Source organism: Cavia porcellus, unplaced genomic scaffold, assembly GCF_034190915.1.
Source record: "Cavia porcellus strain 051 isolate PalLab524CR breed Dunkin Hartley unplaced genomic scaffold, mCavPor4.1 scaffold_9, whole genome shotgun sequence".
In the NCBI taxonomy this organism is placed as follows: Eukaryota; Metazoa; Chordata; class Mammalia; order Rodentia; family Caviidae; genus Cavia; species Cavia porcellus.
The window spans coordinates 66,384,851-66,411,963 of record NW_026947492.1 but is presented as its reverse complement, the minus strand read 5'-3'; the positions used below and the strand labels follow the sequence as shown (position 1 = coordinate 66,411,963).

The 27,113-nt window shown below is 33.7% G+C and overlaps 3 pseudogenes; 1 reads left to right on the top strand and 2 right to left on the bottom strand.

Moving 5' to 3' along the window:
- Positions 1–5,940: 5,940 nt before the first annotated feature.
- On the bottom strand, positions 5,941–6,983 carry LOC100721494 (olfactory receptor 52A1-like; annotated as a pseudogene).
- Positions 6,984–16,763: 9,780 nt separating this feature from the next.
- LOC100721772 (protein FRG1B-like) lies at positions 16,764–17,274 on the top strand (annotated as a pseudogene).
- Positions 17,275–25,378: 8,104 nt separating this feature from the next.
- Positions 25,379–26,387, bottom strand: LOC100726919 (olfactory receptor 52E4-like; annotated as a pseudogene).
- Between the last annotated feature and the right edge of the window lie 726 nt (positions 26,388–27,113).

Sequence of the window (27,113 nt, the reverse complement as noted above, 5' to 3'; positions counted from 1 at the left end):
TTAGGTGATATTGATTGAATTATTTATGGACCGGTCAATTTTTCAGGTTCCTGTAGGAATTTTTCTAGTTGATTCTGTTGTCAGTAGTGACTGTTTTGGACGCATAGTTATTATTGTATCATGAGTATTAGCCGAATGGAATGAAAAGTGATCTAAATACTTAGAGATCTGAAAAGAAAGGAAGGTTGAAAATAAATAAGGGGCAGTAAACTGGATTAACATGCAGACCAAAATACCTAGCTTATTGGATAAGCCCTATGGATCAATCACATTTAGGTCATCACTGCAAAGATAAGGACTATAATGGATCTCAGTGCGACCTAGGTGCTTTTTTCCATTTTAATTTTAATTGGAAGTGAAAATAACTCCTGATACTTTGGATACACTGCCTCACTTCACATCTACCCCACACTTCTGATCATTTTTATATTTTGCTTCACCTCTTTCTTTGGAAAACCACCAAATAAAACTTAAAACAACATTATCTATAATCACATTTAAGTAAGGTTTCTCCTGGAAAATTCCACAAGCTTAAAACCATTCAAATTTTGTGCCACAATATTAACTGAAGACATCAACTGACTAAGGAATATTTCTTTGAATGTGACTTTTTTTCCTCTGACAGGAAACTGGAAGGAAAAGTTTTGTAAAATTACAGGAAAAAACGGAACAATTCACAGCCAGTGTTTACAGTCAGTGTTAACGTAGTAACACATGTGAATAAAGTTAGATATCAAATATGTTTTAATAGTTAATGGACAATGGGGAACCTTGCTTTATGAGGCTATATAGTGACATACATCAACAAATTAAGGCCAGTGTAATAGACAGAGATCAAAATAAATAGACGTTATATAAATAAGTTCCTTTTATATCAGTATGAAATGAGGTTAGGTAGAAGAACTGATAAATTCCCTAAAACTAATGGATTCTATAGATCAATGCATCTTGTTAGTGACATAAACTGTTAAATGCAAGACCTTGTACCGCTGCAGAAGGAAAATAGTTTGGAGATCATGTATTTGCCATTTTTTTGGTAATCCAACGAGAAATATAAGTAAAAATTAGCTCTAATACCATCATAATAGCTAATAATTAAACAATTTCATTAATTCTCTTCTATATAGTATAGTATATAGAAACACAGGATATAAATTTAGAAATATAAAATCTACTACTAGATTTACTGTTTTCCTCATTATAATGAGATTATGATACCAATTAATTCGTTAGATTATGAGACGGACTAATTAACACTATATATGGAGGTCAAGAAAATGAAGCCATCAATGCCTGGTAGCAAATGCTTGTCAGAAATACCAAGAATTTCTCAGAAAACAGAAACACTACTGCTTTCTTGCAGAAATATCAAATAAATACACAAAGAGCAAAAACTTTCTGAAGAAAGAATTGGTTAAAAACTTCATGATAAGATGTATTTTCCGCAGCTGAAGGACTTTGGCCAGCCAGGTCTGTAAGATCTGACACGTACGCAGAAATAGTGATCACTGTTGAGGCTGACACATAATGTCTCAGCCCTCTGCATATTTTGGTTAAGTAAACACATTGAATGTATTGAACTAATTTGGCCAGTATACCTGAAAAATAACCATGTCCCCTCTACAAAGCAATAGGAATATAATACATAGGAAGACTGATCTAAAAATTGCTTCGGTGACAAGAAATCTACTGTTATTTTGTGCAATTTAGCTTTACATCATAATCCAGTCAGAAAGTGTTTTTCCTGGTCTTGCAGTGGAAAATGACATAAATATAAGTAAATGAAGACAGGATAAAGCACAGAAAATGTATAAAAAATGTAAGACATTAATGACCCTAATACAGAAAACGTCAGATTTAAGAGAACGGAAAATCAGCTTAGGGTACTCTAGCCACTATAGCAATAGAATCACATAACAATGCTGTCACAGAGAGTAGAATATTTAATTTTATCATCTGTCAATATCATTCAAGCCTTCCTGTTTAAACACACACACACAGACACACACACACAGACACACACACACACACACACACACAACCTTGTAAACTCAGAGTATATCTTATTTAAAAAAATAATAAACCAAGCAATATTATAATCATTTTCATAAGAATTAAATTGGAATGAAATTCTTGTTTTGCTCTTGCTACTAATCAACAGCCTTTTTCTATTATGTTTTCTTCATAGTAATTAGAGTGATAGTTTTCATTACATTTGTTTCTCATCCATCTTTAAATGATGTGAATCTTTCTCATAAATTGTTCATAAAACAACCAAACAAACATCTAACATCTGAAAAAGAAACTGATCACGTTGTTACTGAGAAATACAGCTTTAAGATCATTCGATTTGCTACCTTTTGTACTCTCTATTAAAGATTCTTAGCTATATGCATTGCCATAACATCGATAAGAAACTTACCCAGATAAACAAATATCTGGCAGGAATATAAAATCAATAAAGGAAAATATATTTGCTGATGGATTTTAGAACCCAAAAGAAATTAAGAACTAAGCATCTTTCATCATTTGCCTGGAGCTCTTGTTTTCCTTTACTCTTCATAGAAGCTGAGGTGATCTCAGGAGGATGTTACTGACCTGGTCCCTGGAGAGGCCATCCCGCATTTGAGACCAGGCTCTGCAGAAGAAAACTCTCCCTACTTGAAGGCTCAAGGCCAGAAAAGATTTAGCTATTTTATCAGGAATAATGAGTATGGGAAATACCAAGTTATGGATCATTATCAGAGCATGATGATCTGAAATTATTTTTGAAGTGTGTGAAAAGAAAATCAGCGATAAAGAGAATTTGTATACTTACAAAACAAAAGACAGTTACTCTCTGCTGTAACTTTCAAGCCTATGGTGAGTTTAAAGTTGAAATAAACAAAATACATTTTGTACATATAATTTTACTATAGTTCTAACTCGTGAAGCTGCAATTACTACTACCACCACTGTGATCACAATAATTAAACTGTGAAACTGCTAAATACTTTGAAATTTCAAAACATAGGGTTAAAACAGTTCCATCTTCTTTGTGGCAAGATTCTTGTCACTTTGGTCCTTTTTAAAAATATTTTATTCATATATACTTTACCATAAAAATAATCCTGAGACATTTGCAGGTAAATGGATGTAATTTAAGAATTTGCTAACTAGTACACACATCTCATCTTAACCATATTTATTCCCCCTTCATCTCCCCGCTCCTCCCTGTTAACTCTAGATCTCCTTCTAATATGTATAAAAAACACTGCGCTGTCTCCTATCACCTCTCTTTTATTTTGCTCTTTAAAAAGTTTATTGTTGGATTTTCCCATGAATGAGAAACCTTCTAACCTTTAATCTTCTGTGTCTGATTTATTTGGCTTAGCATTATAGTACCAAGATACATCCTTCTTACTAAAACTGACTTCCATTTACTTTTTATGACCACTGTGGGTTAGGTCAAATAGAGAATATATTAATGTCTATTTCTATACCCTTTGAATCTTCCACTGTGACTAAGGAAATTGTTATTTGAAGTCAGAAAAGGTTTATTTCTTCTTGCCTTTTTACTACTTATCTGTTTGCCTTAGTGCATTTGTTTTTTATCTCAAACATATATGTATAAAATGTTTTGAAAATAGTTATTTCTTAATTTAGGCATAAAGGGTTCAACATTACCTAAAAAGTCTAGCAAAAGATTTATCATAGACTCTGACTTGAATTTCATTTAAGTCATCTTGAATTTGCTAACATTTTAGATATACTAGAACACCTGCATAGGTTTTTATGTCTTCAAACACATGTTTAACATTGTTAGTTGCAAAAAATAAAACAATTTTATCTCTACACAGATTTTATTTATTGTTTTCGTTGTCATGTTATTTTTGATTTGCTAAAATTCTGTTGCCATTTTGTTGTATATTTTTATAATGGATATAACTTTTAAATAAAATTAACATTTTAGAATCAAAACTGTTTTCCTGGTAAAATGAACTGGGAGCTACTGTACCACCCACATTTTCTAAAAGAGTTGTTTTGATAGTGAGTACTGTTTTTCCTTAAGTATTAGGTGTAATTCTCAAGGAAAGGGAACTTGCAGTTGTAAGTTTTAAGGGATTCTGTGTTATAGTAATACAGTAATTCTAATTTTATATTTGCATTTTTCAGTGCTTGAAATTGAAGTCCTTCAAGAATTGTAATCATTTTATTAAAATTGTTGATTCCATTTGCTCCATTTATGAACAATACTTAAAATTTGCTTCTATAAATAACTTTTTATGTCAATTACTTATGCTTTTCTTTCTCACTTTCTCTCTCCTTTGCCTGATAACTTGTCATGTATTTAATTGACTCCTATACAGTAATTACCTTTATCAGATTTGTCTTTATATATATTTATATATGTATATATATATATATGTATGTATATATATTACAATTAATTTTTCTATAACTTGCTCTGATTCAGGAATAAACAGGTTCTCTCTGTCTCATATATATATATATATATATATATATATATATATATATGTGTGTGTGTGTGTGTGTGTGTGTGTGTGTGTGTGTGTCTCAGAATATACCAATAAATAATGCACATTAATTTTAAGAACATGTAAAAGTGATGTTATAATTGGTCAAAAGTAAGCCATAACTTTATTCAAACCTTTAAACTTCTAAAAGTATGCCTTGATTGTACCAAAAATAAATTTGAAATTAATAACGAAGTTTATCAAAAACTCTTTAAATCTTTAGAAATAAAGTAGCACATATCTCAATAAGTTAAGAACTAGTTGGATAATCAGTAACTGAAGTTTCTTTAAGTAAAAGTAATTGCAAATTAAATGCAAAGAAATTAAAAAGCAATATAGATTAGAAGTGAAGTTTACTAGAAAAAATGCCAGCCTTCCTTCCTCCAAATACTATTTATGTAAACGTGGCCATCATTTTAGAAATGTCTTTAAGTTCCAGCATGACGATTTAAAATCCCAAGTATAAACCACGCAGAATCCAAACTATCATAATCTCTAAAAAATAATATAATCTTCTCGATGAGCATGAATATTTGACAGGTCACTGCTGGGATCCATGATTCAGAAGAAAATCTGGGCCACATGCTTATGAATTACCATTGCTACTCTTTACATTATTTCTTAAGGTATAAACAAACTACTCACAGCTGTATATATACTTACATAGAAAGCAGCAGAATAAAATTGTAAGTTACACATAGTAATTTCTAATGCATGTAAGAGAAATGTTATAATTAACCAAAACACAGATCCTAACTTACTGAAGTTACAGAAACATCTGCAAGTATTCCTTTAAACCAATGAATTTTAAGTTAAATTTAGTAATAATATTTACCTAAACCCTTAAGTATTTGCAAGTGTGTTACCATGTATCTCAGCACTTCATGAAATAGATCAGAATTCATAAATAACACTGACCTTAGTTTTATTTATTTTTTTGTTTAATTTAATTAATTAATTAATTTATTTATTTTATTGGTACCAGGGTTCGAACTCACGACTGCCTGCTTGTAAGGCAGGTGCTTATGCTGTTGAGCTAAAGCCTCAGCTCCTGACTTTAGTTTTAATTAAATAAGTTTTAAAATATAGAAAAAGTGAGATGCAGAAAAAATAAGTGATTATAAATAATTCGTAAATGAAAATATACATAGTCCAAAATTAGTTTAAATATTAATACAGAATGTTTAAATGCAATAAGTAGAAATATTGTAAATCAATTGAAAAGAAAGTAAAGAGAAAATAAAGAATTCTGACTCATTAGGTATTGAGACTAGTCTTTTTATATCCATTGGGCAACAAATTTGGAAATAAACGTTCTCATGTTCCACTGTGATGATTCAAAATAGCACAGCACATAGCTTCCATACTGTCACAGTCCTTAAAAATAATATGGCATTCTATTTGGCCAAGAGCATTCAATAGATCACTGCTGGGACCCATGACCCAAAAGAAAAATCTGGGCCATGCGCTTACGAATTACCATACTTTTTACCCCATACACAATAGGATTGAGAGCAGGTGGCAGCAGGAAGTAGATGGTGGACAGAAGAATGTTCGTTGAGGGAGCAACATGTTCAAAACGGTGGCTAAAGAAGGAAAAGAAAGCAAGAATGTAAAATTCAAGAAAAACAAATATATGAGCTGTGCAGTGTTAAATGCTTTGAGTCGTGCTTCCTTCTGGTGGAGAAGAAAAACAGCCTGAAGAATCAGGGCATAAGATATGAGGATAAAAATCATGTCAAATCCCAGAATGCTGAATCCCACAAAAAGACCGCATATCTTGTTGACTCTGACGTCTTCTGCAGCCAGCTTGACCACAGCCATGTGCTCACAGTAGCAGTGGGCGATGTGCACAGAGTGGAACACATGTAGCCTTTTGATGAGAATGGGAAGTAGTCCAACCAGTAGGACAGCTCTGATCACCACCACTCCCATCATACGCCCCAGGATGGAAGGTGTGAGGATGGACGTGTGTCTCAGAGGGTCACAGATGGCAATGTAGTGGCCAAAGGCCATTGCCAACAGAATTCCAGACTCCATTCCTTGCAAGGCATGAATAAAGAACAGCTGGGCTAGGCAAGCATCAAACACCATGGAACAAGATTGAAACCAGAAGATGGCAAACATCTTGGGAGCAATGGCTGCACAGAGTCCTATGTCGGTGGCTGCTAACACAGCCAGGAAGATGTACATACGCTGGTGTAAGCTGTGTTCTACAGAGATGCTGATCAGTAAAATTATGTTTTCCAGAAGTGCCACTAGACACATCCCAATAAAAGGGAACCCAATCCAAAACTGAGTGTGTTCTAGTCCAGGAATGCCAATCAAGTTTACAATTCTGGGGTTCAAATAGGACATGTTCCTGGGTTTTATAGAGGTTGATAATCTATCCTCCTGTAGGTGATTCTGAGTCCTGCATAAAACAATATGGATGGTAAGTGAAGTGCTCTGATTTTGTAGAAACATCATTGCCATGCAATTACTAGCTTTTTTAATTTTTGGCATTATATATTGAGGAAAGAATTCAATGCTTCTTGGCACTTTGGCCTGCTTACAGTGAGATTCTACAGTACTTTACATTAGAACAGATGCCAACAGTTTTGAAACCCCTTTTTACAACCATACAACAGACGAAAATCTAAAAATCTGAGTATTTCTGATTTAAATTGCTTTAAAGATACCAAGAGCAGTGATGTTTTTCAATTAGGGTAGATAAAATTAATAATCAGTCAGAAAGTAATTGTCTCATCAAAGAAGTCACCACAAAAAGTAGACCTCAAGACTGTGGCTGCAGGTACAGGGTAGAGCCACAACAGACAATCTTGCATACCTCTCTGAAGAATACATTGTCACTTGGGATTGTAGAGCAATTACTACACTTGGTCCATAGAAGCATCAGATACCCGGATGACTGACCAGAGCATCTGGCCCATTCCTACTCAAAAATGCTTTTGTTCTTTCCATGTACCTTTGCTGCCTGAACTCATTTCCCTGTTGGAACAATACAGGCTAGTTGGCTATCCAGTACTTATGGTTCTATAAATTGGTTGTAATTTGAACTATTCTGTAGCCATGATGTAAGTTTGTTGTATAAATTACCCCTAACAAAAGGCCTCAGAGACCCTTATTTAGGACCCCTCTTAGAAATGCAGGATCTATTTGTCTTATCCTTATTTCCAATAAAAGTCTTCCAATTTCTTTTTGTGGTTAATGAATTCATTCCTTGATGATATAAGACCTTGAGCTCAGTACATTTGACATCTAACACATCAGGAATTATATTTTCCTATATCACGCTAAGCTCTTTGGATCAATGTGCTTAAAAATCTTCCATTAGGTGGTTCTCTTCTGTCCACTTCTAGAAATCAATCCCATTTTGATACATTTAGAAATTTTCCTGTGAGCCTTGTCCCAGAAGAAATCTTGTTTCAGTCATCCTGTGTTAATTATGCCACTTCACTATTAATTGTCCCTTGGCTATTGGCATCTATTATCAAGTGGAATTTCTTGGCAGAGAATTTTAGTCATCTTGAGTACATTCATTCCCAAATTGAAATACTGAATAATTTCTTCCATCAATGCATGCCATTAAAAGAATTTGAAGAAGAAATATCCTTTCAGAGACATTCAGGGGAATTTGAAATATGAATTTGGAGTTAGTGTATTTGAAAGATGACTGCCACGGGGCATTTAATTAGTGGAATAGAAGATGTGCAAAAGAAAAACTGCTTTTGCTAGATTTAAGTACATTAAAATATTAAGATAATAAATTCAGAAAAATAAGCAATTTAAAACAAAAATATGTACAATCAAAATCAAAAACTACCTAGTTGATTTTGGATGAGATGACATATAGAGGTCCAATCAACTCAGGTGGTGAAAAAATAAGCAAAAGATAAGCATGTACCACAGACAAAAATCTATTTAGACTACAGCACACTGATAAGAATGTTAGCTAGCCAGCAAGTTTGCAAAGAGGAATTTTTCAGTCCCTGTGAGTACTGAGATTTTGGTAAAGCCTTGAGGATATGGAAAAAGGGTCTAGGAAGCAAATGTGATTATCTAAACAATGTCTTCTTCCAGTTCATTTACGTCCTGTAGGCTTTCCCAGCGCAAATGTGTTGTACTTAAAATCATGTATGTAATTGAAATTTCAAGAGAAAAGTTTCTCTACGTTACAGAAGATTTTTAGATTTAGGCGGGGAGGTTATAAGATAACAAAGTGACTATACACATCTTTTAGAGAAGATGAGTAGAATTCATTTATGTGTGCATCTTATATCACAAGTCTTGATTCTGCCTTATAAATACCTACAAAAAAAATAATGTCCTGGAGTTCAACTGTTAAGGGTAAGAACTCTTACCTTCTCAGTGGAAACCCTCTAGAGTTTAGACATGCTATGCAATTGTGTAGTAATTTAGTTTATTTATTATAAGTAGGTAGTTAGAGAAGTCTTAGGTAGGATGAGATGAATGAGTTATGCAAGCTTAAAAATGAAATAACCCAACCAGGTTAAAAAACAACTCCGATAGCTAAGCCAAATTTAGTGACGCGAGGTTTAAAATGAGAATATAGTGATAAAGACTCTTCCCTCCAAGAAGAAAACTATTGTCTAAAATATGGCAAATTAGCCTTTAATACCCCTTCCTGTACCCAGAATTGGCAAGAATATGTATACAAGATAATTAGTTTTCTTTTGGAACTCTTTTTAAATTGAACTCCCTTTCTGAGCTCTGTATATACATATAGGATCAAATCAGCCAGGATCGTGTATTGGACTTTATTCCCCTCTTTGTGGGTTAGAAATTTTTCTAATTATTTCTAATAAACACTGTCCTAAACAAATAGGTTGTACAAAATTAATTATTTCAAAAACTGTGTAGTGGAATTCGTGTGTGTGTGTGTGTGTGTGTGTGTGTGTGTGTAACTGTGTGTTACAAAAGCCTAAAAGTCAATGGATCAATAAAGTGCCTGAGTTGAGACCCCTTGGAAGGTGTCATTATCTTATTTATGTAAAAGAGTCCCTATTTTCTTTTTTAAATAACTTTATATAATATTATAATTGGCTATAGCTTAAATCCTGAAAACACTTTAAATATAATGAGTGACTACATTCCCTGTAGACAGAGACAAATTCATTTAAGAAAGGTTTATCTCCTTTTAGTTTCAATTTTATAAATCACTCCATAGGATTTAGAACTATTTTGAGTTTTAATCCAAGAATGTTGCTTCATATATAAACACTGACTCTAAATTCTGTAATAAAGAGGTTTCCTATGTTGTGGGGAAGAAAAAATAAACAAAACAAACCACACAAACCTGGGGAGGAAAAAAATAAACAAACCAAAGCAAACAAAAACAAAAACATAGCTAAGCAAAGCAAAGCAAAGCAAAGCAAAACAAAACAAAACCACCTTTTGAATAGCAGTGGAAATCTGCCTTTCTTTCAGAGGAAAATTTGTTGGAAATGTCAGTTGAGTGTCAGGTTACAGTTGACATGAAATATCTTTTTCAAAATCTAAAAAATTTTGTTTCACAATACTTACATAAGAAAAAAAGGTGAAATATTGCATTAACCTTATAATAACAATAATGAGCAAACTGTGGCAAAACCACCCCTGAATATGAATTAAGCAATAAATATTGTTGTAAGGAAAAAAAATTGTTGATACTTACATGTGGTATCTGGGTTATGTGGTGGTAAAATTGGAGAAGTAGTTGAACAATACTGATAAAAATGATAGTCCAGAAATGACAGATGCTGAAAGAAAAAAAGATACCTCTTAAGCTAAAATAGACCTTCAGTAATTGCCTTATTTTCTAAAGGCATTAACGGATAATATACTCACCACGCCATTGAATGATAATACTTTTTTCAAATCAGTTGCCTGGTGTTCAGCAAGATTTAAAATTAAGGGGCTGGGGATTTAGCTCAGTGGCATAAGCACCTGTCTTGTAAGCAGTCAGTCGTGAGTTCGATCCCTGGTACCGATAAAAAAAAAAAAAAAAAAAGATTTAAAATTAAGTATCAAAGACCAAAAGATTCCCGGGTCCCTACTGCTTAACACCAGCTTACCAATTATGAAATTACAACCTTTCCAGAGTCTACTTGTCCACAAATTAAAGACACTTACCTCACCATAATCACACTGTTTATGAAAGAGTTTCAGAAAAACTAACATATTCAATATACTGTAGTTCATGAATAGACTGGCATGGTAGTTTTTGAAAGTTTAGTATTTTCTCAAAGCAGAAACATGATGTGCAATGGAAATGAGTGGGAAAAAATAAAACCACTGGACATCAAATATAGAAATGAAAAAGATCCACGAGCAGAGGAAAGTTCTAGAACCAAAGAACTTCCTCCATTATCTTGTGGAACTTCTTCCAGCAAGTCATCAAGTAATTAGAATTGAGAGAAAAGACATCCTGTTTATAGAATTTTTTGAAATAAAAAGGAAAATTGCTCACAAAAAAATGCAACAATTCTGCTTAACTTTAGGAGGATTCAGTAATTTTTTGTTGAATTTACTTTCTTGACTCTTGTTTCTATAAAGGAAGTATGTGTGTGTGCTTGCGTGTTTGTGTGTGTGTATTTGTGTGTTATGGAAAGTTGAAAGTAAATGGATCATTAAACCTAATGATCTTTGCTATAAACTTGACAACTTTAGCTTTCTTAAAAGATACAAACTACTATCATGGAATAGGTGTTTTTATCCCTACTGACCAAGTAGGAAAGAACAAAAAGGCAAGCATGATCATACATGATTTCTAAATAAAGAAAGAGGGGGAAAAAAAGAATGAGCTGTTCAATAAAATATCAGATACTAAATCTTTTTAACACATATGATTTTGTCTTTTCCTTACTATTTACCCAAACTACCCAAACCCTTGCAACATTTATGGAGAAAGCAAGAGTACATTACTTCTACATTGTCTTTTTCATTATGAAAAATCAAGGAACATTAATTAGAATTCCTGTCATTATAATCTAGAAAGCTTGAAGATTTGCCTGTATCATTAGTTACTTGGCAAGCAGAAATTCAAGGATATATTAGCTAATTGTGTATAGACATATTTGAACTTAATTTCAACCCCTTAATTTTTGCACTGAACACAACATGTAGCAGCTTGTTTTTTGTTTCTTGGTTTGGCTTGGTGTTGTTGTTGTGGTTTGTTTTGGTTGCTGTTGCCATTGCTGTTATTGCTGTGTCTTGAGATGTCTCATCATGTAGTTTGGGCTGTCTTTGAACTTACAATTTAGCGCAGGCTAGTCTAGAACTCATGGCAATCTTCCTGTCTCAGTCTTCAGAGTGTTGGCATTACAGGCAGGTGCCACATGCCTTACTTTGTTTTGTTTTTAGTTTGAAGCTGTGTGTCACTAGTATGATCAATTCACTGAGTTTCCCAGGCTGCGCTTAAAGTCATGAGCATCACATAGGGTTGAGATTACAGGTGTGGGGCAACATGCCTGGCTCCCTTATCTTTTTAAAAATAATAATGATAAGCACATCAGAAAAAACAGGCAAAGAAGCCATTGAGAAAAACAAGATTTAAAACCTCTATTCTACTATTTTTTTTTTTTTCCCTAAAATACCTATCATCTCTCCTTGCTACCAATTTTACACTCACAGATTTACCTGGGGAAGTGAGCACTGGTCTGGCACATGAGGAAGTTGACAGTCTCAATTTGTTTTCACTCAAATGCTAACATTAAACAGACAGAGCCCTACATATGCTCACGTTACTACCACTGCTGTCTTTATAGCTCGGGTAGAACTCAATGCATTATCACTATCTTCTGATGTCCCTGGAGCATCATTATCCTGAAGCCCAGGCTGCATTTTTTAAAACAGGAACAAACTGGTCTCAGAGCTAGAACTGGGATAAGAAAGATTTCTAATTTTTAGAAGAAAGAAATTTCCTCCAAATAAGAACCATTTTACATTCTGAGCAAGGTCTTTCTAAGCTCAGTGGGAATAAGAATAAATAAATGTGAGAGGTATAGTATTTCTCAGATATAAAAATCAGAAATAAATATATTTTCAAGCTTTTGTCATCTGGCTAAGTATGGAAGTAAAATAGTAGAGAGAGAGTTATTCTAATAAATACATTAGTGTTTCACAACTTCATAATAAATGTAATCCTTGTTTCTAAAAAATTTGTGGTAAATTTGATGTTTCTTAAAGAGAAGTAAAGTATAGAAAATGAGCCCTCCCTCACTCTCAAAAAACATTAGTGTTCCTGACGTAGAAAAGGTAGGCTTGCAAGGGATGGGATATGAACTGAGGTCATGATAAGCCTTATAGAAGAACCGGATACGTCTATCAAAATTGACAATGTTTCTATTTTTGCCCAACTGTCCACATCTTTCAGGTGCTCCCATTTAAAATATATTCTCATACAAATTTTGCAAGTCTGGACTATCTCTTCTTAAATAAAATTTGACTAAACTTATCAATAATAGAATTATATTATAGAATCAGAGAGCACCAAAGCTGACCCCCACTGCTTGGCTATGACTGTCCACTGACTCTGCACACTGCTTGGCTATAACCGTCCACTGACTCTGCACTCTGCTATTCTGTGCCACGGAGCCACAGAAGAAACCTAATTGTAGATGAGGCCAAAGTTAAGAGAAAGAAAATACAGGGATAATGGGCTGACCTGGCCTACTGCTTCAGGGATTCTCAGGTTACTGATGCACAGTGAGTGGGTGAGAGACAGCTACTAGAAAGAGGAAGGAGAGGCTAGGTATTGACAGAAAGTTTCTAAGAAGTTTAAATAGGCTGACAAGGACTCAAGTCCCATCCCAGATAAGGAAGATCCAGGATGGAGAGAGATGACATTAAGTCCAGCAGTCTGCTTTGCCCCCTCACACGGCCTACATTCAGCAGAGTTCAGATCGGTAATTGTTTCCTCATCTACTAAATGCACAAGGCCTTGTCTCTTCTTGGAAGATGAGAACAGTCTGGAGTAAGAGAACAGAGGGGACTCGGTACGAGAAAGGCTCCACACAAATGCACAGGCACTGAAGGTGGAAAGAAGTGGTGACTTGCTGAAGACCAAGACTGTAGATCCTGGAAATAAATCACTCATTTAAAAATGCAGAGAAAGTTTTTCTGATTTAACATTTTTATTATTATTTTGTCTTTCCTTCAACAGTTTTTTTCTGAGGATAAGCATCTCTTTTTCTTTTCTTTTATCCTTTTCTTTTTTCCTTTTTTATTTCTTATATTTTTTGCTCTGTTTTTCTATACTCATCTTTTTTCTAGTTCATTATTTTCTGTGACTGTTTTCTAATACTATTAATTTCCTTTCATTTCCCAATAGAATCCTGTATCTTATTTCTTTCTCATCTTCCACTGGTGAGTTCTCTAAGTATTACTTTATACATTCTCTAGGTCCCCTTCCCCTCTGCCATTCCTAGTATAACTGTAAAGCTTTATGAATCTTTAGAGAGTCAACATTATATATTGTTGTTGAATAATATTCTATTGTTAGTGGAGGGAAAGTAGTTTCATATAGTAGAAGTGTACTGTAAATTGTTGGTAGGATAATCATGCAATAATATGAGTGCAGGCAAGGAGTTAACCATGCAAAAGAAAAGCTAGTTATGAAGAGCCATAAGATTAAGATTACATCATTAGTAATCTTTTCTACTTCATACTTGTTAAATTGTTTTATATATTTATTATTATGTGCTTACAGAATACAGTTATTACATTCATCCTGGAGAGCTGTACATATACATGATGGTTTACTTTATTTTTCCTCCCCTAAAATTTCCTATAATTAAGAACCTTTAGCTATCTACATGTTCTGTTACACAGGGAAGTCACTCTCAGAAAAAGATACCTGTCAATAATATAAGCACAACAGATGGAACATATCTTGTTTGACAGTTTTTTGATTTGGAAAAGTATTAATAACTACGTATTTTTCATCAAGTCCCCTTAGCACTTTCTTTGACTTTTCACAGAGTCCGAGTTGCTCCCTGGCTCCTAGAGAGGAGCTCACACTACTGAGGCTAATCCTTGCTTTGAAGAAATATTCATTACTTGAAGATTCCTAAACAGAAAATATTCAATTACTTTATCAAAAGTAAAGAGAACACAGAAAGACCAAGTATTTCTTCAACAATGATTGGAGAACTTTTGTAGTGTGGGAAAAGAAAATTTGAGCTATAGATAACATATAGACTGAAAAGAGGTCTTAAAAAAAAAAAACTTTTTTCAGGCATTTAGCAGTTTATATTTGAATGAAATAAAATATCATTTATTTTTCTGAATATAATATTGTAATTGTAACACAGAACACTGCAACAATAATATTAACCAGTATGACCATTAATATTATTAAGGTTGAAACTGTTAAAGCACTCTGAGAATGCCAAAAATAAAAATAAATAAAAGCAATAGTTTTACCTCCTTAATGACAACATTCATGTGTTTTTTCTGGCTGCTTAGGAAATTTTTAATTGATATATATATTTGTTTGTTTGTTTGTTTTTTCTTGCCAGGCAGGTACTTATGCTGCTAAGCTATAACTTTGGGCCTTCAATGTTTATATTTGCAGTAAACAAGAATTATATTTGTCATAGAGAAATGGTGTGCATCTTTTTTTTTTGGGGGGGGGTATGAGGGATCGAACTCACGACTTCACACTTGTGAGGCAGGTGCTTACACCTCTGAGCTAAATCTCTGGCTCTGTATTGCAATCATTTTTATTTCCACTTCCCCCATGTTCACAAAGTCTACCCACACACGCTTCTTTTATTTTGCTCTTTAAATCTCTTTTAGTTTGCTCTTTAAATTACTTAGATTTGCAGTGTTTCAGGTATGTGAAGCCATATGATTCATTACCTTCTTTGCCTGATGTATTTTGCTTACCACTATGATTCCATTTTCTTACAAATCTCTAACATTTATTCTTCTTAATGGCAAAGTAGTTTGGATTTAATGAGTTTGGAATGTAACATTCACTTTTTTGACAAACTTTTGAATCTTCGTGTTCTGATTTGAGAATAAGCTTATTTACAAATAGAGAGGGTTTTTTTTTTCTTCTTTTCTTTTTACTATTTGCCTATTTGCTTTATTGCTCTCACTAAGATCTCAAACACAGAATACATGGAAATGATTTTAAAAGAATTCCTTGAATCATTTCCGATTTTAGGGTCAAGTGTTCAAAAGGTGCCATTAATTGGGAAGTGAAACAAGAATTTTTATTAGAAACTGAATTTAATTTTTCTGAGACCTATTAAGTTTGTTTATATTTTGAATACCCTGGCGTAATTGTCTAGTTTCTTATGTCATAGAGTATACTCAGCAATATTTACTGTCATGTTATTTCTGTGTGGATTTGGCTTGCTAACATTTGTTAGACATTTTCAGTTCTAATTTCATAATGCATATGTGGTTTATGATTCAACTGACAGTGTTTGAAAGAAAAGAATTATTACTCTCATAATATGAATTGGAGCTGTTACGTTGTTACACTGCTGAAAAGATTTGTTTTGAGAGTTGCTATTAATTTTCCTTAAATATTTGATGTAAATTTCAAAAGAAAGTAATTTCAATTTATGAGCATATTTTGATATGAGTTTCATTGTTACGAGTTTCAATTCAGATTATATGTATAGAGTGGTATCTTGATTCATAAATTTAACTCATTGCAGCATTCTGGGGAAAACGACAGATTTTACATTTATCCAAAGATGACTGCAGCTTCTAGACTTCTACTGGAGGAAGTAGAATTGGTGTTTGGGGACTCCTGGTTTCTGAAACAAGGGGAGATTCCCGCTGTTTTGGAGTGCTTACGTCAAATGCATACTTGTTTCTTCCCCACCACTGTTTTGTTCTCCTCTAGATAGTTTTATCCTCAGCCAGCTCCCACCTTTGTTTAGAAATTTCATCAGAACCATGGCTAAATATTGGGCTGCGGATTTAGCTAAGTGACATAAGTGCCTGTCTTGCAAGCACGTGGTCGTGAGTTCGATTCCCAGTACCGACAAAAATAACAAAAAAAAAAAAAAAAAAAAAAAAGAACCATGGCTAAATATTCATACATAAATTCCACCAAACACAGCTCAAGGGAATGAAAGAAAAAAGTAAAAAGAAAAGGTGAAAAAAACAAAAAAAAAAAAAAAAGAAGAGGATAAATAACTCAAGTTGATATTGTTGGAGTATGGCAGAGAGAAGCCAACAGCAGTGATATTTCAGCAACTATTGCGGTTGAAATGAATAAAAGAACTTATTGCCAAGCACTTGACAATTGTCTTTTTACCCTGGGAGCACCCATAGAGAAGATGATGAAGGTCTTAGTCCTTCAGACAAGTTTACTGCTGCCAAACTCTCTGATTCTAGAACTTCCCTGAAATCTGGCTATGGAACTATCTTGATATCAGTTCAGATGGACTTCTTGGACATTTAGAGGACCTTGGACCAAGTGATCAGAAGGAACCAGAGTTTCAAGATAGGAAAATGGCCTTATTGACCTCAAATAGTTACTTTATTAGATGCAATGAAACAGGCGGTAAAGAAGCAAAAAGGAAAACAGCAAGAGAATAAGAAATGATAAAGATTAGAACCTGAGCTGAAAGGGAAACCAAGAAAAAGATGACACCCCAGAAGACAAAGGAAAGCAAAACAGTGTGGAATCAACCACATAAAAGAATTTCAGAATTTCCAAGGTCATGAATTTAAAATCAGCAAAGAAGACAGCAAAATTCATTCAAAGGCATGGAAAGGTGGATGAGACACATCTGACAGGAGAGACAAGATGAAAGATATTGCAAATGACCAGGAATTTTATTCTTATGGAATCTTTTTTTAATGAAATATTCAGTGATGGTGCTTTATGCAAAAAACAAGATTTTCTCTAATTTGGTCATATCTCTTCAGCCTAGAGAAAAGGAAAAAACAACACTGTGCAAATAGTAGTGAAAACCTCTGTTTCTTTTTCTCTAGATACAAATTTCTTGAAAAGTGTCAAGGCAAGCTCTTGTTTCATTTTTAGATACAGTGCATTTTTATTAATATAATTATGCTTTTAAGAATTTAAATTCTTAAAATGTTTTGTGTAATGATTCTTATATGAAGGAAAAACCGAGGAGGACCACTTCTGTTTTGCTACAACAGTGTGATAAACTGTGGTCAAAACAGTCATAAATATGGATTAAGGAATAAACATTGTTGTTAAAAAGAATTTTCTTTGATACATAGATATAATATTTGGGTTTATAGCGTGGGAGAAATAGTGAAGTAGGTATTAAATGTTTATAATAATTATGATGTGATTTTCTAGAAATTATAGAAACTGAAAAGGAATTATATATCTTAAGCTAAAATGTTATTGAGTAACTCCTAACAGTTTAAAGCTATAAATTGATATTGTGCTACTACCTCTGTATTTTTTTATAGTACCTTAAGTAGTTTTGCCTGGTGTTTAACAAGAATTTAAAATCATTACTTAAAAATCAGAAAGATGACAAGAGCTTTGTCTTGATATTCATTTACCATTTTTCAGATATATGCTTTATCCAGGGCCTATTAATCTGTATTATAAAGACACTGGCCTCACTTACACCAATAGTGTAATTTATAGGACAGGGTCCACAATGATTTATATACTTAACATATGTGATGCTATGGAAAACCTGATATGGTAACTTATGAAAAGTTTGATATTTTCTCCATACAGCAACAAGCTGTGGAATTTTAGGGTAAGGAAAAAAAATAACCACAGAAAAATGAAAACCTGATGATAGAAATGAAGAGCTCCATGTGAGTGGGAAAATTCCAGGGCAAAGAGCTTTCCTCCAACATTTTTGATTTAAGATTGGCATTTTTTCCAAGCACTCATTAAAAGATTAAGAACATGAACTAGTTTGCAAAATTTTTTTGCAAATAAAAGTATTCTAACTGCTTAAGAAAAGGTTTTATAATAATTATCTGTCCTTTTTTGGTTAACTCAGTATTGAGTATTTAATGGGAAAATTGTTTCCTTAAAGCCATTTATTTTAAGGAACAAAAAGCTATAAGTTTGATGATCTCAGATTTTAAAAATAATCTGATATCATGGAATGAGTTGTCTTATTCCTACTGATAGCTAGAAAAAAAAATCTATGATTTTAAAAAATGAAACAAGAAGAAAAGAGGAGCCTGGTTGCATTTTGCCTGGAGCAGGAAAGGGTTGCTCTGGTGGAGAAATGGATCAGACACTAAGTCCTTCAAAAAATACAACTCCCTTGTCTTTTCATTACTACCTACACAACTCTAACATCCCCTGCATTTACAGAGAGAGCAAGAGTAAGTTGCCTGTATATTAAACTTTTATCCTTTAAAAAAACCCAAGAGACATTAATTGGAATTAAATTAACTAGGAGCTAGAGAGCTGGGTAAAAACTTGCCTATGCCATTAACTTCTTGGCAACCAGAGATACACGAAGATATTAACTAAATATCTATAAAATATTGGAAGCTTAGTCTCCCTAATTTATCCTGTCATACATTTGTTTTTCAGTACTGGGGATGGAACCCATGGTCTTTCCATTGACTACATCTATTTCTATTCGGAGACTTAGTCTTTCTTCCAAGTTGCTAAATTGCTCTGGTGAAGATTGAACTTGTGATTTTCCCAATGCGCTGGAATTACAAACATGTACCACCATGACTGGCTACTTCTTTGATTAAAAAAAAAATTATAAATATAGGGAATAAAGTATAGTTAAAGAATTCATTGAGTAAAGCTAGATTTACCTAAATCATTGCCATCAATGCAGTTACACAGTTTAGAAGCAGAAAGGTACCTGGGGAACTGAGCACTGACCTGGTGCATGAACAGATTAGTCATGTCGATTTGTTTTCACCCAAGATTCTCAGTGCATGAATATATCAATGTCACTACTGTATATAAAGGTTGGGCTGATCCCAGAGCCTCAGTATCTTTTTGATGTCCCTAGTGTCTCACCCCGCTGAACCCAGGCCTTTTTACCAGCAGATCTGAGCCCTGTAAAATGGAGCAGAAGGTTTCCAATTTTCACAGAAAAGAGTTTCCCAGGATTAAGAATTTGGAAATACCTGATCTTCTGGCGCACTCAGAGCAAGCCCTTTCTGTATGATATTAAAAGTGAGAATAAATTAATCTAAAGAAGAAAGAAAGAAAAGGATAAAGAAAAATATATTTATACACACATAAGTACAATGGTTATACAGCCAATTTTTCTTGGTTCATTGAGCAGAAAGGTTTGTGTTAATATTGTTTGGACAAGATATCAGGCCTCTATTTTGTACTCTGAAAAACTACTACAAAGAACAATAAACAATGTATTAAGTATGGTAACTTACCTAGTAACCTGTTTTGAAGCTCTGCTATATTTTTTATCTTAAAATAAAAATATAATTTTCTAGAAGAGAGCAATGAAAATAAATCATCCTCTAAAACTCATATGGAAAAGCAGAGATTTTTCATATGGAAAAATCACCAGAGTAAGAGATTTTTTATAAATACTAGTGTTGCTAATAGTATTAATATTGCATAATAAATGTTACCCTGTTTCCAAAACGTTTAGGTTTATTTATCTATTTTTTATAATGCCATGGACTGAACCACAAGTGCTCTCCTCATAGTAGACGATCTTGCTTCCACTGAGCAGGATCCCACCTGCCAATTTTACTTCTAAATAAAATTTAAGTGCATTGTTTTCAGGGACAAGTTTTCTCAAACTCATCAGGTTTTTCTTAGATGACTACAATTAGTGCTTAGTTTACCAAAATTTACTTGACTCAGAGAGAAAAGGATAAAATATTTTCAAGTATTATCTATGGTTTTCTTGATTGCAATTTCTTTTTTTCTTCTCAATTTCTTCAGAAATTTATTAGTATTAGGGATTTTTTTTTTTTTTTATTCATTTCAGTTAGTCCCTCAAACTCAAGTCTCATCAGTCATCTACACTTTCTGGGAACTACTCATCTCCCTTATTTATATCATATGTATATACAAATGTGATTATTAAAATAGTATCTCTTTCCCAAAAACTTTCTAGAGGCTTATTTAACTTAATGTATAATTAAATTCTAGGATAATTTTTAGATCTATATTATTTTTCTCACATATTATATTAATATGTTTTTTTGTCTTTCTGTCTACTGAAATATTTCATACAAAAAGCTCATATAGCTACTTTATTGCCAGTGCTCCAGTGTTTGCTGTTTGCTCAAGCAAAACAAGCTTGTGAGTCTGCAAAAAGATGTGTACGGTAAATGTAGAGCAGCTTTTGAAAACTAATAGTAAAATGAAAATATATTTATATATGCAGTGTATATATGTAAATATACATATTTGTATATAAATGTGTATATATATACATATATATATATATATATATATATAAACATATATAGATACATGATAAATATAAAAAAAAATAACTGTTTCATGATTGATTCTTTTCACCCAAAATTTGGTTCAATAAGAGAAGCATCCAGCAAAGTTGTGCTTCGCTTTGCAAACTCCACATTAGGCAATGAACATGACTGTACCATCTTCCCCCAAATCATGGAACAAATTAAGTTCATAAGCTGAAATTTCATATATATATATATATATATATATATATATATATATATACACATATATATGCACACACATTATTATCATTGTTAATTTTTTTAATGTCATTAATATTATTCTATATAGAAGAGACAACCCTTGAAAAGCTATTGACCGTTAACAGAATTTCAATATAGTCATATTTTCATTTTTATTTTGTTAAAATTGGTGTGTAATTTGTTTGATGTATGAGTTTAATAGGAAAATGTTGTAGAATGGAAACAGACTTAACAGTAATTATAATTACTTAAGCATAAGACATTGTGCACATTTCCTTCAATCAAAGGATATATCAGAATTCATTCCATTTTCCTTCTATTACTTTGGAATTTTTCTGTATTTTCTAATTATAAGCCATGTACAGAGTCTATTTAGTGATCTCCAAAGATTCATCGTCTACATATATAGCCATGCATGGCTTTGACTAAAGGCATTATCTCAGTCAGGGTTTGTGGGAGACAACTCCAGTGACTTGCTTTGAATCCAAAACAATTGCTGTGATTTTGAATACTTGGAGATGCATTTCTTTATACTGATATGCAAAAGTCTGGCCAGGGATTTCAGTTGGCTCTGAGCATTGCAAATAAGGCTAGCCCAGGTTCTAATGTGCAAAGTTGATAACCATCAAAGATGTGAAAGACAACTCCAGTGGCTTCCTTTGAATCCAAAACAATTGCTGTCACTTCGATTATTTGGAGACTCATTTCCTTATATTGATATGTGAAAGGCTAGCTGAGGTGCTAATGTGCAAAGTCTATAGCCATCAAACAGTCCTGTTTCCCTGCATGGTGCTTTCCATAATACAGGATTGAGGTGGCAAGATGTTAGAGCAAAGAGCTCCAGGAATGTCAACTGGGTGTGAGCCTCAAGATAAGAGGTTATGGCTCCTCAAGGCACAAGAGTTTGCATATCAGAAACTGAAGCTACAGGGGGCTGGGGATTTAGCTCAGTGGCATAAGCACCTGCCTTGCAAGCAGGGAGTCATGAGTTTGATCCCTGGTACCGATAAAAAGGAAAAAGACAAAAAAAAAAAAAAAAAACTGAAGCTACAGTCCCCCAAAACAATTCCAATGTTACCTTAATTGGATTGTATAAATTGATACTTTTGCATATGTTTATCTCTGAAAATTATAGAGATGCCATTCTTGCACCTGGCCAGCCAGCACAAGTTACTCAGTAATCTCTGACATCCTCACTATCACTCATCCCTGAGCCACCCCCATTCTTCACAACATAATAAATGCTGAGAAAGGCCTAGGATAGGGGCCTTTGTCCACATGCCCTCTCAAGAATTGGACTTTGGATCCCTTGGCTGTCCTTAACTTAGAATACACCTTTGTGACTTTACTTTGTCATGGATAGCATTTAAAGAGCAACCTTCTATAAATGGTGAGGGAGCCATGAGGGCAGGAATAAGCCAAATGCTTGATAGTATTATTTCAGGAGCAAGAGAGGTTTCCTGATGTTAGACACATTCCCTGGTCACACTTACAGAATGGCCTGTTTTGTTTGAAAGGATCTTTCATGAATACATTCTGTATATGGCAGTGGATCCTCTTTCAATGTTCAGGTATTGGAATTATACATTTTTTCATTTTTTTCCCTATTAAAAATTGTATATCTGATACAGGCAATGCATGCACACACACACACACACACACACACACACACACACAGAGAGAGAGAGAGAGAGAGAGAGAGAGAGAGAGAGAGAGAGAGAGCAAGGTATTTTTCTCTCATTCATTTTATTATTACTTCAATTTAGATATTTGTGGTATGTAAGTCATTTCTCTTTCTGTTTTTCCAGTTGAAATGAAATTTGTCCTCACTTAAATAGTATGAACTAGGAATAAGTTAATAGAAATTAATGTATACATTAGGTATGAAAACTTCCACAACGGTGAAAACAAATGAGTCTCAATCCTCTCACAAAACCTCAAATTAGAAAACAAAACTGAGATTTTATCTTATTCCATAGAGAATGGCTGTGGTCATAAATTTAGGCAGTAAGAAACCTTTGTGAGGCTGTGGATTGGGAGAAAACACTTCTATATTGTTTCCTGTGACTGTACACTAGTAAAACCCCTTGGAAATCAATATGAAAAAAAACTAAAAATAGAAATTTCATTTGATCCAGCTGCATCTCTTCTGGGTGTCTCTCCAAAGACCTACTTAGCATATCACACTGACACCTACATGCTCAGGTTTATGACAACACAGTTCAAAATAACCACTCTTTGGAAGCAACCTGTCTGCTTAAAAGCAGATGAAAGACTAAAGGAATAGTTAGATAGATAAATAGATAGATAGATAGATAGATAGATAGATAGATAGATGTTGAAAGACAAAATACCAAGGCATAAAGAAGTATAAACTAGCGTCATTAATAGGAAAATGGATGCAAGTTGAGATCATATAGCTCTACTAAATAAGAAAGTTCAAAATTAAGTGTTTTTTCTTATGTGAGAATCATAAAAATAAAAGAGAGATAACAGGAAACATGAAGATCTTGAGGTGATTGGAAAGGGGACCAGGTATTGGAGCAAAAGGGCATCCTACTCCCTAGAGGGGAGGTGGAAGCACAAATGAATAAGATATCATATGCAAATCCATTACTTCTTCAAAATGAGCATAGTTATTATGTATCACAGTCTTATGCCAGTAAAAGTTTAAATATTAAAACACAGGTGACAACACAGAGAGCAGCAGCATGTCCCTGATACTAGACATCAATGAGTAGTTCAGTTTTCATTTTTATGGAATGTGGGAAGAAATAGAACATTATATGAATGCAACACAAAAGTGGCATTTATAGAAAGCAAGAAAAAATTATGAATTGTTTCAGAAGATATCTTTTTACCAGTGAAGATTTGTCAAAACAGAGAATTATTTAACATTTGAATTTCTCTCACTATATACCAATTGTTAATGTTTGTAACTAAACGTCCCCCAAAGCCTCATGCAGTGATGGTGACAGGCTTAGAGAGTTTGTGATTGATTTATGGTCCAATGCTGGGATTAGGGGTCTGAGTGCTACCCTCACTCTAGGATCGGTGGCCTACATACAGAATAAGAGGTAAACATTCTTCTCTGACAACCCTCCCTTTTACTCTTGCTGCTTTTATTGTCTTCCTATCACTATGAACTGTTGCCCCTCTGTCACGGCAACTTGCTTAGAACCAGGTGATTATGGACTGAAACCACTACAAACCATGAGCTAAATAAACCATTCTATCCTTAATTATGGGTGTCAGATATTTTGTTTGGCAACCAGAAAAGTAACCATAACACCATCCTTAATTATGTTTGCCACTACAATACATTTCTAGTATTAGGTTTTGGGAATATTGGAAACTTGGCAATGTGTTTCAGGTATAATAGTCTTGAATTTGGAAACCAGGATGTGAATTAGATGGTTTATCTGAAAAATGATTTAGAAAATATGGTGAGAGGTAACACAATATAAGAATCATTAATTTACACTATACTCTGAAGTTAAGTTTTGATGGTGTTTACAAAACTCTGTAGGTGTAGCAAATGTGAAGATACATGATTTAATCTGACTGAGGTAGTTCCTCCCATTCTTATTGGCAATTTTATTAGATTGATAACTAAATTTTATCATATATGAAAATTTCATTTGATACTGTGAGAAAATATTTGATCAATTTTGAAATGCCATAAATAACCACTTATTTGTGACCTTAAACACTTCTTGTGATCATATTATATAATTTGTATTGCCTTAAATTTCTCTCAATCTTTATGAAGAAAAATAATATCTACCTCTAATTTAATATAAATCCTGCCTCTGGTTTTGGTGCAAGTGAAGAGCTCACAACAAGGAATAAGTTTGAAATTTTTAGAGACAGAAATGAGGAATGAATAACATATGGTACCTGTGAATCTTTATGAAGGTATGCATTATCACATAATAAAAGGACTGTTAGCTAAATAGCTGAATATCAGAATTCAAAAATACAGACTCATAGATGAGAGCTTGAAGAATTATTTCACCAAAATATTCTTGTTTACCCAACAAATATTGTTTACTACTGTTATATACTACTGTCAAAGCAAAAATTACATTAGCAAACATGAGGTACGAATATATAGGTATGAATACATATTTTAATAATGTCTAAAATAATTTGGTATGCTCACTTATCAAGGTAACTTCATGCCAACATAGAAGTATGTAAGTTGAAGAAGAGTTCAACTACTTTGGATATTTTTGAATGAATTTGAGTTACTCTTTCATTACAAATATTTTCACAACCCCTTGATGAATTTGTTTTGTCCTGACCCCATAAATAACTAGATTTAAACAAGGAGGAACAACCACATACAGATTGGACAGAAGGATGTGAACATAACAAGGAACATTTCTACTGAACCTATGTGTCATGAAGGAAAAAAAAACAAAAACAAAAAAAAAAAAAACAAAAAAAAAACAAAAAAAAAAAAAAAAACGCTGAGGTGCAAAATGCTAAGATGACACAGACATGTGATACACATGTGCTGAGTGCTTTGCTTCTGGTGTCCCTGGAAGGAAGGTGGAAAAAAGCTTGGAGGGTCTGAACATAAGACAGTGCAATAAGGATTAAGTTTAAGATGAGTGCTGCAATAGTAAATAAACCATACATGATGTTGACCCTTATGCTGGCATAGGCCAGACGAGCCATATCCATGTATTCTCAGCAGGTGTGAGGGATAATGTAGAGTCCACAAAAGGGCAGTCATTTCAGAAGAGGATGGAAGGGAATCATGAGGAGGACTGGTCTGCCCACTACAACAGAGGCCATAATGGCCACCATCTTACAGGTAAGAATACTGGTAATATTGGTAAGAATTCTCAGTGGCTAACAGATGGCCATGAAGCGATCAATTGCCATGGCCAAAAGCACAACTGATTCCATACCAGTGTAGGTGTGGACTAAGAACATTTGGATGAGGCAGCCTTCAAAGCTGATCTCCCTGAGGTTGAACCAGAAGATGCCTAGCATCTTGGGGATGGTAGAAATGGAGAGGCCCAGGTCAATAAAAGAGAGAAGAGCAAGAAAGTAAACCATGGATTGATGAAGACTCTGCTCAGTCTTTATCACACATAAGATTGTGAAATTCCCCACAAGTGCTACCAGATAGACAACAAAGAAAGGGAGGGCAATCCAGGTATGGAAAGCTTCTAGACCTGGGACACCCAGCAGAAGGAAGGAAGAGGGATACAACACTGAGGCAGTGTCATTCAAAGAGGGCATGATGCTGCTGGGAAGTCTTGGATGTCTTCTTCAGTATGTCTGAGGAGACACGAGCAAATGTATGGTAGTGGGATATCACTATGTCTAATCACATGTCAGTTAAATCCCCAGTACAGTAGAAGAAGAAAATTAGCGACCATTATAACTGAGATGATCAAAGTATTGACTATTTAATATTTAAGGAAGACTGTTAAAGTTAGAAACGATGTTTTCTGGTGGTAATGGTTCACAGTTGTCTTTAGCTCATTTTTTTTGGTTAATGTACATTATGTAAAGCAAATCTCTTCAGTTACTAGCCTCAGCTTACTTTGGGTATGGAGTTGAGGACATGTTTAAAGAAATTTCTTGAATATTATGCAGTTAGAAAAGATTAAGAATGGGAAAGGGAAGAATTCAGGGAATTTATGGTCCAGAAGATGTGCAGGCGTAATGCAGTGCCTCTCTCATGTCCCTCCTCTCATGACTCCTTTCCTGCCCAGCTAAAACTGTGTTCATATTTTTCTTTTGATGAGACTTGGTCATGCTTTGGTTGATGAATCAATTGTCAGTATTTTTTGACAATAAAAATTTGCCATTTACAATTAAATCAAATAATACAAAGCATAATTTCAATAGAAGCAAAAATATTTAAGGATAAAACAATCAATTACGATATTTTGAAAATGACTTTAATTAATTTAAGTAAACATAAAATCCTCCTGTTCTGATAATCATTAAATGCAGCTA